The following is a 17,555-nucleotide window of genomic DNA, read 5'->3' on the forward strand; positions in this document are numbered from 1 at the left end:
ATTGAAATGGATTTATTAATAACGACTAGAGTAGAAGGGAAAAAAGGAATGCAAAAGCAAAAATTAAAGGTAAAGATTTCTCTATGTCATTTTCTAAATTCACAAAAATTCTTCTATTACCATGTTATTAGTAATCAAAGTTTGTAAATGAATTTAAAATCAAACCCTTAAATATTTTACAAAATAAATATGTATTTAATTAGGCTGTGGAAGAGATGAGTAAAGTGCAAATTGGAAAATTGTGATGAGTTGTGAAAATGCTTGACAGTCAGTAGGACCGTTTCTTGTTGGAAACATTTAGGTTAAGTGCTTAGAAAAAGGGTATGCCTAGAGAAGAGGTCGAGGAGGAAAAGGTGGAAGTTAAAAAATGACGAGGTATGTTCAGGAGTATCCTCGAAATGTTGAAGGAAAGATAGCGGAAAACGATTCGAGAGGATAACGAGAGAGGAACGACTTCCGATCTCGAGAGGACGCTCTTTAAAAGTGTCAGCAACGATCACGTTACTTTTCTCGGTAATGTCGTTTATATCCCAGCCCCCTCAGTCCTTTTCTTTTTTTCTCAACAATATTATATTACTGTTTATACTCTCTCTCTCTCTCTCTCTCTCTCTCTCTCTCTCTCTCTCTTAGATCGAAGCTTGAATTAAGTTTCGTACTAAAGGAGTCCAATTTTAAAACATTTTCTAGTAATGAATACGATCCTGCCGAGTATCATCGTACTTATCAGACTATTTAAAAACATTATATCTTATCTTATTTGACGATGTTAAAACATCTAGGCCAAACGATTTATAAAATAAATCGACGTAATCGCGATATCATTCCTTATGTTTACGACGGTTTAATACAGATTCGTTGTATGATGTAAAATAATAATAAATCCTGTGATTTAGAACCACTTATTTGCCGTAAACTCTTGGATACGGAGGGACGTTAAATCCCGATCGTAAACTCTCCTTTTATAATCGTTACGAAGCGTTCAATATCATCTCTCGACAAGGACGATGGATGGATGTTTTCTCGTCGTTTTTCTCATCTTTCTTTCGTATCTTTCGTCGACCATAGGAGGAGATGTATAAGGAGAAGGAGAAGGAGAAGGAGCCGTCATTTTTCGCACAAGATACGCGTGCGGTCTGACGATCTCGTAGGAGGAAAGAGGAACGAAGCAGGCCCGAAATGTTTGCTTAGCTGTCTCCAGGCTTCTTTCATGCTCATGTCTTTCTCATTCTCGATCCGTCCATGCGTGTTCCTTTCGAAAGGCTTACATTAAACAAACAGTATTAATATTCGATCCTCGTATTCTCACTTCTCGTCTTATTTTATCTTTTTTCTCGATCATCCTCTTGTGAAAGTGACGTCATGTCCGCCTGTTTATCCACAATTCTCTTCTCTTATCCGAACTTCTTAAACGATGACGACGCGAGTTCGTTTCCACGCAAGATAAGGTTCGCATCTTTCGTAGAAGATAAATGTGTTAAACAAAGCTCTGTCACGTATTACTTTTCAATTCGCTAACGTACACAATTTTGTACATTGTATGTGCATTATTACGCACTTTATTAATACAACACGCATTAGGTTACCATTTCCGAAAATACTTTTCTTAATATATCTCTTATAATTATGTATTCTAATAACAATAAGGATCGAGTTTCTAAAGCGTTTTCATACCCTTTCTAAACAACGTCGAGATAACGAGTACAAATTTTCGTCCTAACGAGGCTATTTGGAAAAAGAAACTCTGTATTAGCGTCGACGAATCTGTTTTTATCGTATCACCTCGAGCAAAACAAGTTTCGACATAATAAGTCTTTCAGCTTGGATTCCGCGTCCGGCGGTAATTTTCGAAAAACCGAAGAAACCGCGATTCGCTTTGGACGATTTAACTCGACGTGCAAAAAGGGCTCACGCGTCACGTGACGCGCGTACCTGCGTGCCTCCAAGCGAGAATGTTGCAGTGCGGTGCGGTACATCGAGGTGCCGTTTGCTTGCTCCTCTCTTGCAAGGAACACGAATGATTCTGCGGCTGCGGAGAGACGAACGGCAGATGGGTAAGACCTCTTTTCTCTACATTCTACACAATCCACCAACGTGGTCCCGCTTTCCGTCATTCTTCGTTCTTCAACCCACACCGTTCGTCGTCTCACGAAATATCTCGCATCTGCCGGCATTGTCTATTGTCGAAGAACGACGAATGAAAGGTGCACTTTACGCTATGTCCCCGTTTCTTAAGGCTAGGACACACTCTCTTCTAACTGAAAATTTATTGATACTCGAGAGCTCTCTTCTCGCCACAAAGAACTGCTTACCCAACCGCTCCATCCTCCGTTATATTCTATTACCTTGCTCTAATCCAATACAAATAACTCGAACTTTCTCTATTCCTTTCTCTTCCCTATAATTTATATTTTCAACTTTTACTTTCCTTATGTCCTTTAATTATTTTTCCTTCTAATTTTTATTCTCTATATTTATGAATAATTTATTATAATATGATTTACGCGTATAATACGACTTTTAACATAAAAATAATAAATCGATCTTAATGTATTTTTTTCTTTCGATAAATTTATAGCCTTCCAAGAACAGTGAAGTTCTACCCAACGAGCATCGCTCTAATTCGTAAAGTCCATTCCTTGTCCTTTGGGAAGCATCATCGTTACTTACATAGGTATTAAAGGTCTTAGAAGAACCTGCCGAAAGGAAGAAACGAAATACCAAGGTAGACGTTTGAGATCGAAGTCAAGTTTTCTCATTCTCTTCTTCTCTTCTCTCTTCTCTCTCTCTCTCTCTCTCTCTCTCTCTCTTACTTTGGTTTAAACAGCGCTCCAACAGAACGACTTTTCGCTGCGAATCCTGGGGATTCCTGAACGCGCACAAATTGCACGCAAATTCTTCCGCGAGAGGAACGCCGCGTTATCATTTTGCTCTTTTGTCCCTCAGCCTGTCCTGTCGCGCGTGAGAGACGGACAAGTCGGTTCTCCTTTTCTTTTCTCTTCTGATTCCTCGTGCTTCGGCACGGACTGCAAGAAGAAGAGAAGGAGACAGAAAAGAGTTAGTCTTTGAAACGGCTCTAGAAAGAAGAAAGAGAGAAAGAGAGAGAGAGAGAAAGAGAGAGAGAGACAGGCTCTGGGGCCAGTCCAAGTCGAAGTCGGCTGTCTCAGATTACATCGTGTCACCTCGGCTCGGCCGGCTCGGCACCAACGCCAGAGAGGGAGAACACACTTGTTAACATCTTGTCGCCCAAATCCCGAAAGAGCCAGTGGCCCTCCGAGATCTCTCTCCTTCCATCTCCTTTCCCCTTCATCTGTCTTTGTATCTTTCTCTCTCCCTCTCGTTCTCACTCTTGCATTCTCGGACTGATCTCGAAAGCAGACATCAGGGAATACTTTGCATCGTGAATGGACTTGAGTTCTTCTCTTCGGAAGGAAAAAGAGAGGGCAAATTGCGTGTATCGTTACCATGCTCGTTGAAATATTAATCGACTCGACCATGAAACCGTTATTTAACTGGTGATATCTACCTACACCACGCTACTCGTGAACTTCCTCGTAACTTATCAAAAACGTATCTCTGATTTCGACCAGTTATTACATTGAGAATATGAGACGCTAAAGTATCTGCGGGATATAAGATTTCCATTAAATGTCAGTCTTCAGCGCTCGTAATGTTCGAAAAATTATTCCAACTGATAGCTTCGTAAGAATTCGGCATATGGTTCTATGACTCGTTCAAATTCGATCAGTTTCAAAAAGAGAAAGAGAGAAAGAGAGAGAGGGAGGTTAATAGGGTAGATTCGTTGTTAGTCGATAGAGGATATAATCGGTTTGCGGACACTCTGATGATTGTACCTGTAGACAAAGTCCACCATCGAAGCATTAAAGCAGTTAAGCGCTTTCGCAAATGGACTGAAGCACAATAGACTCGAGTCAGCTTTCTCCCTCTTTCTCCCTTTTCTCTCTCTCTCTCTCTCTCTCTCTCTCTGTGTTTCTATGACTCTATCTCTCATTCTTTAATTTTCCCCGTTTCTCTTATCGACTACACTTTTAGGCATTTATTGTGCATTATACGTAAATATAATATTTTTATTAACAAATATTCTTTATTACAATTATATTTTGAATTAGTTTTGATATGTGCACAGTTATTTTCAAACATATTTATACCTTGCAACAAATGATCAACTACAAATTATGCATTTTTACCTATAATTTAATCATTAATTTTAATCAAGCTTATTATTCGATATTTCATAATTTTAAGTTACGCTCGTAGCATAATATACATATTCCAACGATAAGAAAATATATGTATTTTAATGGATATATAAACGTACTGCGCAAATAGAATGAATGAAAATTGTAATAAAACGAGAATGTGTGATCGAAATGATTGGAATTACCGAAGTTAATAAGGGAGAAAAGTGGACAATTAGCGATCGAAAAGTTAAAGCCGGAATGAAGCGATTATATTTGCATAGTACTCTACGATATTTCGATATCAACGAATAATAATGAAACTGCGATTATACAAATAATAACTTCGATCAGACATTTAGCTGATAGTAAAAACGTGGGCATGAAGTTTCATAAAAGCGAACGTTCACTGGAAAATCGCACTTTCTATGTTTCTCTCTCGTTTCTCTCTTTCTCTTTCTCTCTCTCTCTCTCTCTCTCTCTCTCTCTTTCACTACGTTCATCCAACTGGTTGGAGAGAACGACGAGGGAGTCGGAGTACAATTAGAGTTTTCATGGGAATTAATAGGGCGCGGGTCCAAGCGAGACGAGTGGCTTTCGAGAGTCGTTTCCATCGTAGCCGCTGGCGGCAAACGGCGGACTCCCTCGCGTGTTAAAGCGTAAAATATCGTCCGCGAGTAGTAGTCGCGGCTCTGGCGTCATTCGACCGTCCACCAAGTCGTCGTCGTCGTCGTCGTCGTCGTCGTCGTCGTGTCTGAGAGCCGCTACACAGGAGATAACGGCGGCCCTCTAGGGCACACTGAATAATGCACAATTGCACGTCGCTCCCGCCATTGTCACGATATATCGAGCGGCACTCGTCTACCGCGATTAAAAATCAGAAGCCTCGTCAACCTTCTCTGGTCTTCGTTCCGGGCTACGAGAGAGAGAGAGAGAGAGAGAAAAAGAGAGATGAAATCGCAGACGCCATATTTGCATAATTTGCGCTGCTCTCCGATCTCTATTCAAATAAATCTTCCCGCAGAGTGATGAATATTTCCGGATTTTCAAAAAGCCTCTCTTTTTCTCTTAAACCTAACCGCTTATACTTGACTTGTTTTCGTTAAAAAAAATATATAATATAAAAAAAGGATATTGCGATGAAAACAAAGATGATGTTATGTATATGGTTTGATATGTACTTACATGGACAAAAGGCTCCAACAAAGTTACTCTCGATGAAGGGAACATTCAAAGATCCATCCGGACGATAAGTTAATGCCACGTCTGCAATGGTATTATAATACGGTACAGTACTCGCTCGACGTTTGTGTGCGCGTGCGCTCTAGTAAGCGTTTTTTTGATAAGAGTAAGCGTTCTCGGTAGAGTGTTGTGTATCTTTGGATAGCTGATTGGACTTCGTAAAGTACGCACATGGAGACTTTAAAAAACACTCGCTCGATAAAAGATCTCAGGAGCGATGGTCTGTCTTTGGATTAGGTATCTCTTTTTCTTTCTCTCTCATCGTTTCCTTGCTTTTATGGATCTCGATTGAACGTAAAATGCGCGGACTAAAAATCCTCTATCTGTTATTTCTGAGATCGAATGGAACTCTCGTGAGTATGTATACTTGAAAGAAAGATATAGAGAGTACTCTATATCCATTCTTTGATTCTCCAAAAAGAGAAAAGCAGATTGATGCTTCGAAAAGAGTATTCGTGTTTATGTACGCGCGTGAATGCCTTCAGAAAACAAAGCGATACTGCACTCGCCCACGCTTCTATCCGCCTCGGCAATACTGAAAACTGTATCATTGACTAACGACTTTCGATACCTTCTATCGTATCAAACCGCTACCGATTCGCTCGGAAGCTCGCGGTAGCTTCTCGATATATCTCGCTTAACACACCGTAATCTTTAACTCGTCACGTTTACCATATACTCTGATCGTAGTAGAATTTAACCAAAAGAAACGTACGAAGAATTCATCGTGTCTTGTTTTATGCATTCATGCATGTTACGATAGAAAAAGGAAAGGCACGTTTGAGAGAAGAAAGAAAGAAAGAGCTCTGAATGTTATGTATGGTATTGACTAGACATGGATTTATAAGAAACGTATGAGAGTGTGATCTAAGTTGACCTGAATATTCAACGTAGTATCTTTTTATTTTTCTCTTGATGTCGCTTAAGAATATTTACGAATCGAATAACAAATTAGAGTTACAGCGACTAAGGAATAATCGATTCGAGTTTAGTACATACGTTATCCTTTGCTTTCCCGACGTACGTGTAATCGCGAGGCAACCGAGAAGTGAAAACAATAGGGGGCTCGGCTGGCTCCTATGAGAGACCTTTCTCGCCCGCGTTTACAACTATTTGTTCCCTCCGCAAGCTCCTTTTCTTCCTCTTTTTCCTCTCCTTTTCATCTTCCTCCTACTAGACTCTTACAGCCTGGCTTCTCCGTTTCTCTGTTTCTCTACGAACGCGTTTGCTAGCACTCGGCAAACAATAAATGTTAAAACGCATACAAATCTAACGAAACTTCTTATGTACATATACATGTGTGTGTGTGTGTGTGTGTGTGTGTGTTTGTGAACAGTCACGGCATATATTGGTATTCGACTCTTGGCTTTCTAATGCGAGGGACACACAATGACTCGACAAAGGCGCCGATCTTCGTGGCTACTGATCAAGAGGAATCTGTAATATTTCAAAAGTGAATAGCGACGAAACTTTACACGAAGCTTCCAAACATATTTAACGATAAACGAATTTACCTAGAAATTGTCGAAACGAAGGACTCTCTCGTTAAAGGCCAGTACAATCTTCGTATAGAAACATATAGAGAACGTTCGATTTCGCAATAAACGATCTTCGAACGGCGTATGGATTTTATCGGATTAAGAACGAACGGGCTCTATGCTATTCTGCAATGATCGCGCGTATGTAAAGCAATAAAGCGTTTCTAATCACCGGCTTCTCAGGCCGCTATATCGGCGGTCTCGGTAATCGCGAAGATTAGTACGAGATACTGCGTTCTCTGTTGAATGATAATGATCGGCTCTTAGCTGGGACCGATTTGAACTCGGTACCGCGTACGAAGTCGCGGCCACGTTTCCTGGTTCTCCCTTATCGAACGGCGTATCTATTCTATGCGCGGTGAACGATAAAGTAGAGGAAATAATTATAGCCTTGTGCTCGTACGTTCCCTACGATCGATCGAAACTCATCGCACGCGCTGTGAAATCTATCAAAACTAAATTTCTCAAATCAAGTTTCTCGGTGGTCTTTTCGATACACAGAATCAGGAAATCGAACTATTGAACTAGAATTGAATTAGGCACACATGACTATGTGTTTACATATTTTTTCTCTCCCTTTTTCATTACAAAAGAGACGAGAGAAGATTTAATTTTATCGACGACCGACGCCGCTGGAGGCGCGTTTACGATCGCAAACGTGGGTCGAGTTTACTTAACCAGGTTATGCATCGCGGAAGGACACGTGAGAGGCATTCTCTATGTGCTCGAGTTTCCCGCCTAGACGACCATTATGCGCCCCGTTGTTTCGCCTCGAACTACAACATCCGATTCGGAGGGCCGACTTCCCTTGCTTACTTCCTACACACGCCAAACTTTCATTGTTCTAGCTTGAATGGTTCTAGTATACTACCTAAAAACGAATGAGATATATATATATAGAGAGAGAGAGAGAAAGGGAAAAAACAAATGAATCGAACGGTTAAACTTTAACTTTCTCTAACAACGAGGCGTTAGAAATAAATCGTAGCTTTATTCCCGTTATAAACCCTTTCTGAAGTCTTTATCCACTGCGTTAATATATTCAAATGAAATTTCATCTAAACAAAAGGTATAAACTATTGATTAAATAGCACACTCGTAATTAGTTTGAGAGATACTTCATGGATTGTTTTCTCTATTTTTATTTTATTTTCTCTTCTTTTCTCAATATGCGTTGGTGTTCACACACATCGCACTTATGAGCATGCGGCAGTAGTATAATGTTTGCTAGTATGTAAGCCGCCCTTTCACAATCTTTTTTCCCCTTACTTACTTTTTCTCCCACTCTATCTTGATCCTTGAATACTCTCTTCCTAGACCGATCACTGCTTCCTCTTTGACATCGTGCCGAACATGCATCTTGTCCAATAACTAAGTCTCTTCCTTCTTCAACCCTCTTCGTAATTCGATATATCGATAGAAGCTGGGGGTGAGAGAGACGATATCCTGGCCCCATCTCACCTCCCTTTCTTCCTACTTATTAAACGACCCTAGGGACTTTTTGCCTTCCTCACACCAATGCTCTTTCCCTTTCTTCTTCTTTTTAGTTTTTTTGTTATTCCTCTTTTTCCTTCCAATAATAGTGGCGAGACCGGTAGATTAAGTTTTAGTAAAACGGGAGACGAATATTGTGGATAAGGTGTCTCTTGCTATGATGAGACTACCACCTCGACAACACCCGATATCTTATCCTCTGACACCCTGTATTACGCGTGAGATCACCCACGCGAAACTTCTTCTTCTTCTTCTTTTACTTTTTTGTTTTTTTTCCATGTCAATATAACTTAGTTCTTAAAACTTCCTAGAAAAAAGACACTGTAGATTTCAGAATGTGTAAAATCGAACGAATCCCCCATCAATTTTTGTTCATTCAATAACGAAACATGTTATCTTTTCTACATTGTTTCTTTCCATTTGTTATCTGATATGATTCTCAAATATGTATAGTATATACAAACTAAGTTCCATTAATGCGATAGATGCAAAAATGAGAGTGAGAAAGACAGACAGATTCGAATCCAATTTTTCCAATATCTCGCAAACTTCCTGATATTTACATTTCCTTTCTATTCGATAATATCATAGCTGCTCTTATTCTTTTTACTCCTGTAGGAAGGAAAGCTGTATTGAAAATACGCTAACAAATTAAATATCGAAAATAAGAAAGATAGATTCATATTACGTATCCGTAAATCTATTATTTTTTATTTTTCTCTCTCTCTCTCTCTCTCTCTCTCTCTCTCTCTTACTTTCTCTATTTTTTTCTTTAGATTTTTTTCTCAGGGATTAAAATCATAAAAAGGGAAAGAAAAAAACTAAGTACGTCCTAATCACGGTTCGTCAGGCGTGTAAAATAATATCTTCCTTCGATGTGCGCCATCTTCTTTGGTCTCTTCCTTTTAACGCGAAAAATAGATGACGCGCCATTTGAAAAACGACACCGATGACACGAAGACCGACCGAAGCTGGCGGTTCGTGTCGACACGATAAAATCTCAGTTTTCTCTGAAGTCTTCCCTAGGTACACCTCTTCTACGATATAAAACAGGACTCGAAAATAAAAAGAAAAAATAGAAAGAACGGGTGAAAGAAGATGACCGCTATACCAGAAAAACCTAAGAAGTCCAAATCTAGTGACTACGAGAAAACAAGTAGAAAAAAGGGTTGAGACTTGGTGTTGCATCGTTTGCGTTTTTTTACGAAGCTATAAGGAAAGACTAAAGTAGTAGAAAATGAGGGAATGAATCTCAAGAAGCCTCGACCTAGATATCACTTCGTTCCTGAAACAACCCTTGAGTGCCATTTCCGTGCGATCTATTACGTCACCAACGGTTTCACTAGTCACCCAGTCCTTTGTGATGAGTTAGCCACTCAAAGCTCTCTGCGTTTTTAAATTATAGTACCTAGAAAGGCCGAGTATAGCTTGGTAATAGGACATAAAAAAATGTTTTCTATAGCTATTCATATGGCTGTCATAATGGTAAAGTCATTAACGTAAAAGTTAAAAATAAATGACCATTTTACGATAATAGTCGAAGTGAACGTCTCTGTTCTAATAATATTAGATAATCAACTCGAAAAGAAAACTTTTATCTTTCGAATGAGCCTTTGATCATTTAAAATGACAAAAATAAAATTGGGACTATCAAAATTAATGGTGTGAACATATGGAAAGAGAACACCTTCGGATGAGATCACCAGCGAGATAACGAATCGTACAGGAATCGAAAATGAAACTTAGCCAGCATTTCTCTGGAAGTCCTCGTACATTCGTGCTGTTTGTTTCTAATCTTCCCTCCGAAGATATACGTTTCTATGGGAGTGTCTTTCTTTGAACTCTCGAAACTTCCGCCGACCGAAGAAACTCCTCCCCGCTCACTCATCGTGGTCTCATATCTCAGGACATATCTCGGTGGGATTAATTAAGTCAAACTCCTAAGACATTTAATTACTACCGTCCGGCAACTTAAAGTTTTCTCCTAAGCAACATTATATGCGAAAAGTAGAAAGAAAAATATCCCAAAGATCGTTTAAAAGTTCCGCCGAAAGAAAATCTAAAATATAAAAAAAAAATCTAAACATTTTTTCAAATTATATCGTCGTAATAAACTATGAATAATTATACCTTTTCATTTAACAATCACCCAAATTTATTGCATTGAATTTCTCGCAAGAAGATAATTGGAGAATATTTTATTTAATTATATTTCTAAAAGGATTGATCAAGTAACGGAAGCGTTGAGAATTCGATAATCTCATCTCCTGTATGTTTTTTTTGCCTGTTCTTTTCTAACATCTTTCGTACTAATCACCACAAAGGAACTTTACCCTTTCTCTCTGTCGCTTCCTTTAAAATTCTCATCGACCATTCGCACGTTCTACCGAAGCATCTTCATTTGTTGGTCAGCGTTGAGGAGGAAACGATAATCACGAAGGTGAGACGGCAAGCACGGGTTGCTTTGTGTTAGTACGAGTGAGAAAAAGAGAGAGAGTGTGTGTTTGTGTGAGAGAAAGGAAAATAGAGAGAAGAACAGGGTCCCGTCTTTCGGCTACCCAAGAGACAAGACACGGTGCCTCGCTCATTAAGACGTTTAACGCTCGCCATATAATCGATTATTTATAGAGATATTCAAATCCACAGTGGTGGCGATGTCGGTGGTGGTGGTGACGTTGGAATTACCTGCACGGGGTCCGGACTCCACAGTGAGATGCATGGATATGAAGACGTCCATCGGCTTTAGTGCCAATTTTTCGAGCTCCTCTGAGAAACTTCGTAGAGACGATCTCTCCTTCGCGCGTGCTTCTACATGGATAAAAGAGTTTGTATAAGAGAACGCGCGAATTGTATTTTTTCGAATGGACACCCGCTGATCGTCAGGTTACACTGACAATTCCACCACCGTCCAGGAGGTCCGCCTAAAGGACGTTTCGTAATTTCGCGTTAACGTCGTTTTATCATCCTTATTAAACCGATCTACTGGACGCGTTGTTTCAAATGGTACTTTTTACAATATAAGAAAAACGGAGATCAAAAAAGAGAGAGAAAAACTCGGGTACCTGTTTACCACGTGTATATATTATATTTTCATATCTTCCACGATCGGTTGAATGAAAAGAATTTTAAAAGAAGATACAAAAAAGTCTTCTTATTTATTATCTTCCGAGAGCGTTCCTCTTGGCAAGTTACGCTGGCTAAACGTCCGTTCTTTACCCAGTTGTCACGAATAACCAAGCCAAATTTTGAAAGTCCATCCTGAAAATCTTGTTAAAAATTTTATTTCAGTATGATAATTAATTAATAGTTATACGAGCCTTTGTTATCAATTTATTCGACCGGTCCACCTTTTCTCTCCACAACATAGTTCTTTTTCTTTCTTCTTCACTTTCTTTCGTCTTTATTATGGCACCCGTGTGCACACTAATGACCACCTATAGAGCCAAGAGAATATTGTCGTTCGTAAGAGTTACGACCTTCTCTTCGTACAACCGTTAGCGATTGTGCGAAACGACGAGCTTGTTAATTCGCGCGCTTGGAATCTCGCGTTTCCCGTCTCACCCCAGGCCGCGCTAAGAAGACATAGGACGCATGCTGGAATACAAAATCGATTTACGATATCGATGCAAAATTTTTATACGATGCTTATCGAAACCTTGTAACCCATACGTTTTATTAATTTTCCTTGTATATATTTCGACTCTATTTCTCTTTCTCTCTGTTCGATAATTTACGATTTTTTGGATATCTCGAATCATACTCGAATAACAAACTCAGCTGACTTCTATAGAGGAAGAAATGTTATAGAATGAAATACACAGAGGATCGTTCGAGTTAGAAATTTATATCGTTCTTCGGCAGTTCCACGATCCATGTTGCTTGAAAACCATCGGTCAGGTTTTAATTCAAGCTCGGCGTAGAATGTGTTACGGGTTAAATCGAGGAAGACGGTGCCGTTTCTATTATACGCGTTTTGCGAAGCAACACTAAGCATATCGATATCGTCACAAGAAGGAGAATCGTTCTTCGTTGATATCTAATTTCTTGCATTACCGGGGAACGCTATAAATTGCTAAAGAAATTGATTTTCACGTTGAACTAAGCAGACGAAAGCCTGTGTATGGAGGATTTATAGAATGGCAGAATGAACGTTTCGCTACAATCCTTCGTTCCTTCCTAGCAATTCCGTTTCTTCCTTTACGATCTTCTTCTTCTCTTTTAAATCTTTTTCTCCTTTTGTAGGCTCGTTAACGATCCCCGAGAACCATGGAAATGGCCAATCACGAATAAAGAGATACCACGAGCTCTTCAAGATTGTCAGTAATTATATCTAAACGATCGGTCGTGCTGATAGAAGCCAAACTCGCCTTTCCTTTCCCATAACAACACCGAAACTAAGAAAGATATCCAAATGGATTAGAACCGACGCGTTATGTTATCGTCGATCGCAACTCGCACTATCGTGCCTTCTGTACCGCAGAAAAAACGCTTAGAACGGCTTAGAAGGAGATTCTCGTTACATCTATTGTTGGTGAGAAATGTTGCACCGATGATCCCCTGAAGATTCTCTCGTTGTTGATCATACTCGATGATATTGTACATTATATTTTCAAATAATGTTAACAAAGGATTATTAAATAATATAAAATTAAATACTAATAAATATTACAAATTGATCATACCTGTCAATGATCCTCTGAAGATCCTCACCGTTAATAATAGTCCATGATATTAAATACTGCAATTTTTCTGAAACGTGTTAAAATAATGTTAAAGAAGATTATTAAATAATAAAAAATAATTGTACATTATTATAATGAAGTCGTCGAATGCGTTAATGATCCTTCGAAGATCCCGTTATTAATATTGAACAATGCACGTTTCTAGAAAATGTATTGATATAATACTATAGAAAATCATTAATTAATGGAAGGATAAATGAAATTTAACACTGTTTTACGAATAATGTCAAACATTGTTAAATATACAATAACTCGTATGAGACTACAAAAGGATAAATTAAAATATAGTTAGGATCGAGCAACGATGTTTACATATGCACGGTCGATAGATGACTAGTATGAAAGCTATTACAGCCAGGGTCATATAGATATGATGTTAGTACATGTATCTTCGTATGTAAACAAAATATAAGTTACGTGTAGCTGTTCTTCGAAGAAATCCTAATGTATTAATTACGCATATAAACTTAATATACATGCACTTATCCATTTTTTAATTGTTTATACATATCAACGTAATTTGTCTTTGTTGTACTTTGTGTACACGTTGAAAAATTAATTTCTATCTTTGAAAAGACATTCGGATGAAAGTCTAGTTTTCTGTCGACGATAATTACTAATTAGACGAAGGGAGTATAAATTTAGAAGTTGTAGAATTGGCGTGTCGACAGTGGTAGACAGTGACGTCTATTAAATATGAAATACTTTCACGTAGCAGCCTGCTGAATACTTTACGTCGTCGTCTCGGTTGACGAGAGGAGAGCCTGTTCGACGAGCGTTCGCTCGTGAACGATTCGATATGAACGTCGTCATTAAGATGATAATCGAGTTCGATCACGCTCTTGTGTATGGCCAAGTTTACGGACGATCGCGTGGCTTCATTCACGCGCATTATCTCGCTGCGGCACGCCTAATCAAAATTAAACGATATCAATGCCACATACATATCCCGTAAATAATAATCGAGAGACGTATTGCAATATCTACGTGTTATGAAATTTATTAGAATAAGTATATGTTTATATAATTATATAGACTATTATTTAAAGATTTTATTTATGTGAAAATGCATATATGTATGTATGCATGTACTCGCTTACCGAATAATTCTTTTCATAAATATTTCCTCGTACATTTTCTATATCTGTAAAGTAATAAATGGTAATAAACGTATTCTCGCTTAAAGACAAATAGAAAATAATTTCGCTAGAATCGTGGCTTAAATAAGGCTTGTCTAAAGAAACACGTTATACTCTTGGTAAACATGGTAAGGATCGTTTCGATAATACTAACGATACAACTGAGAGTAACGTTGGTAAAGTAAACGTGAAAGTGAGAGAAGAACGAACGAATGCAATGCATAGACAAGCGCCAAGACACAGCAATGTAACACATTAACGTTATAGATACGCGAGGTACAGAGACACGACGTTCTTCGCGAGATTTCTAACGACGGCTATCCTTAACTCTTTCTGTCTCCGCCTCTTTCTTTACTTCAACTAATCGTGCATCGTCCTTATATACATTCTTATCCTCGCGTAAATATTCACGCTTCTTTTGTACATCAATTTTCACTTCTTTTCTCGACAATAAAAAAATGTCTGTCAATATCACCAAAGAAAATTTATTTCTTCCGATAGTTTGTTTTAACTAGATATTAGTTTAGAAAATTTTGACGACGTGCAGTCTCATTTGAATTGCTGGATATTCTTGATATCATCGAGTCGATACGTCGTAGCTCGTAATCCAAGTGTTTTCAGGACTCTAACTCGATTTCGCGTATAAAAGATGATACACCGATCTTTTCTCCTTTAAATACTTACGTCGCGCTCGATCTTACATTTGCATAGAAATTCATTCGCGAACGGAATATTATGATCGTTTTTCTAGTACGCTAAGAGAAAGCATATATCCGTGTATAAAACGACAACGACTATCTTGTTTTCATTGTATCAAATGTAGATAGATTCAAAGTTTTTCAACCGAAATCAGTACCGATCCCGTAGAACATATACAAATATATGTACCCATTTACGACATACTTACATACGTCGCCTTTCATCTTCAAGGATATGAGCATGCTTGAGGAACATTTTATATCGAACGATCTTAAAGAAATTTACCATTTTTCTCGGACGATTCGATATGAAATTTTGTTCTCTCTTTACATCCTCTCTCCTCTTTATTTTTGTTCAATCTCCTTTCAAGGACGATCAGGAATAAGAAGGAGATCGTATAAGCGGTATAAAATTGCCGGAGGTGAAGAGAGAAAAAGAGAAAGAAAGAAAGAGACGAACGATACACTGGAGTCTTCGTCGGTGATCAAATTTATGGCGATCCTATGGCGGCGCGCGCACCAATCTTGTACCAGCTCGAAACAGGAAGATCTCGAACATGCGATGACGATTAATTACGGGTTACGCGTACGTCCGTAGGTATCTACATCGAGCGATCCCCGCGGCCTCGGTGCCCTGTTTGCCGCGATTACGCGCTTCGTCGCGCTGTAACTCGAGATGGGAAGACAAATGGGATCGGTAAGTGGCGTTGACCAGTATTACGAATGTCTTCTCCCCCTTCTCTGCGCTATCTAAACGAGACGATTATATTCTATTAAATTACTTTACAAGTCAGTCGAGAAATCAACTTTCTATATATCCCGTTTCACTCTCCCTTTCTCTATCTTTTATCTTCCGAGACATATGTTAGAAAAAAGACATTCTCAAACGATTCCGATACATTTGTACAGTTGAGCTTTACGATCACCTATGAAATGTAATGCAAAATGTGCATTTCATCATTAACTAATTTAATGAATTAAACGAGATGATTACCGCGTCTATTTCTCCCTTCGGTTTGATTACCGAAATGTTAGCGTGTTCTGCTCGTTAACGGAAAGCCAAAAGAGAGTGAAATAGAGATAGACATAGATAGAAAGATAGAGAGATAGAGAGATAGAGAGATAGAGAGAAGGAGAGAGAGAGAGAGAGAGAAATTGAGCACGATAAACGGTGCGTATGTGGGTGTCGCACTGCTGACGCATAAATCGCACAGATGCATAATCAACGCGGACATTTCGGACGTGCCCGGATAAGCATCGATCCGCGACTGCAATACACTATGCTTGGAAAGTCAATTACGCTGGATCACCTGCCAATTTGGTTTATCGCACTTTCGCTAAATAGAGAGAAAGAGAGAGATAGAAACGAGATCGCGACGTTTCTCAATCGCCGTTATTTAGTTAACGAGCTTGCTGAGAGTATTAATCGTTAAACGTACAAAGCAACAAAAATTTAACAACTATAGTGAATCTCAAAAGAGATAAGGAAACGCACAAATATCGTCAAATATGATATCGAGCGGAACGAGTCGTTTTAGGCTCTTTACTCGGTGAACGTTCGTCTCCGCGGCTTTGACGGCCAAGTGAAAGCATGAGAAACGGGCAAATTATGCACCCGTTTACCATAACTCATAGTAGAAGCTGCCGCTCGGACGTCTGCTCTCGAGGATTAGTAGAGGCATTCCTTTAAGCGAGAACGTCGAGCTCGTTCAGGTAATGTGCTTACGTATGTTATTCACATACGTGGTTAGAAATTCAAGAATCCATGCCGGAAGACACATGCCACGGTTACTCTTATGTTAGTCGATTCGGGACAAATCGAGCATCACGAATCTCCACCGTTGTTTTTTTTTGTTTGTTCTTCTCTCTTCATTCTCGCCTATTTTCTTTCCTTTTCCTTCAAAACTCTTTTTTGTTTGCATTGTGTTTATGAGGTTGTCTAGAACGAATTTCTAAGGAGTTTAAGGATAAGGGCTTTTTAAAATTAATCGCTCAGTGACAAGAGGATTTGCTTTTCTTTCAAGTCAAAGAAGAAAGAGTTAGAAAGAGGAAGAGGAATTACTCGTGTGTGCCTCGGTACGTATCATATGCACGAGAATGGATAAAAGAGAACCTAAAAACACCTGTTCTCTTTTTACTCAACACCCTAGTTTTTTGAACGCTTTTGACGAAACAACTAAGCTATGAAAAACTCGATTTTCGTGTCTTCGCATTACTACTACTTTATCTTTCTCTTTCTTTCTCTCTTTCTCATTCTCTTAATCGAGAAAGAAAAAGGAAAAAGGAAGATGTAAAGAACGATTCATTATTCGACAATCACATAACTTTGGAGACCACTTACTGCGACCCACCCCGAAGTATTATTCGTTTTTTAAATTTTCTTTAGAAAGATGATATTCCGATTTAAAGCTTAGCACGACCGGTAGCAATAAAATTATTCGACGCGAAGAACGCGATGTTATCCAAGGAGAATCCGATCGCTCGCGCGACTTCGTAATTATTTTTA

General features: G+C 38.8%; 1 long non-coding RNA gene across 2 annotated transcripts; it reads right to left on the reverse strand.

Annotated features, from left to right (window-relative positions):
• Positions 1–212: 212 nt before the first annotated feature.
• LOC149032637 (uncharacterized) lies at positions 213–15,177 on the reverse strand. 2 transcript variants are annotated; one of them, XR_016176385.1, is made up of 3 exons: positions 11,156–15,177; positions 5,382–5,462; positions 213–3,023 (listed from the first exon to the last, which is right to left on the reverse strand). It is a non-coding gene; the product is annotated as an uncharacterized LOC149032637 (long non-coding RNA). The 2 variants fall into 2 exon arrangements; XR_016176386.1 differs by having other exon boundaries at positions 8,250–15,177.
• Positions 15,178–17,555: the final 2,378 nt, after the last annotated feature.

Source organism: Polistes dominula, unplaced genomic scaffold (genome assembly GCF_049000335.1).
Source record: "Polistes dominula isolate Pdom_NZ unplaced genomic scaffold, Pdom_raw_medaka contig_73, whole genome shotgun sequence".
Taxonomy (NCBI): domain Eukaryota; kingdom Metazoa; phylum Arthropoda; class Insecta; order Hymenoptera; family Vespidae; genus Polistes; species Polistes dominula.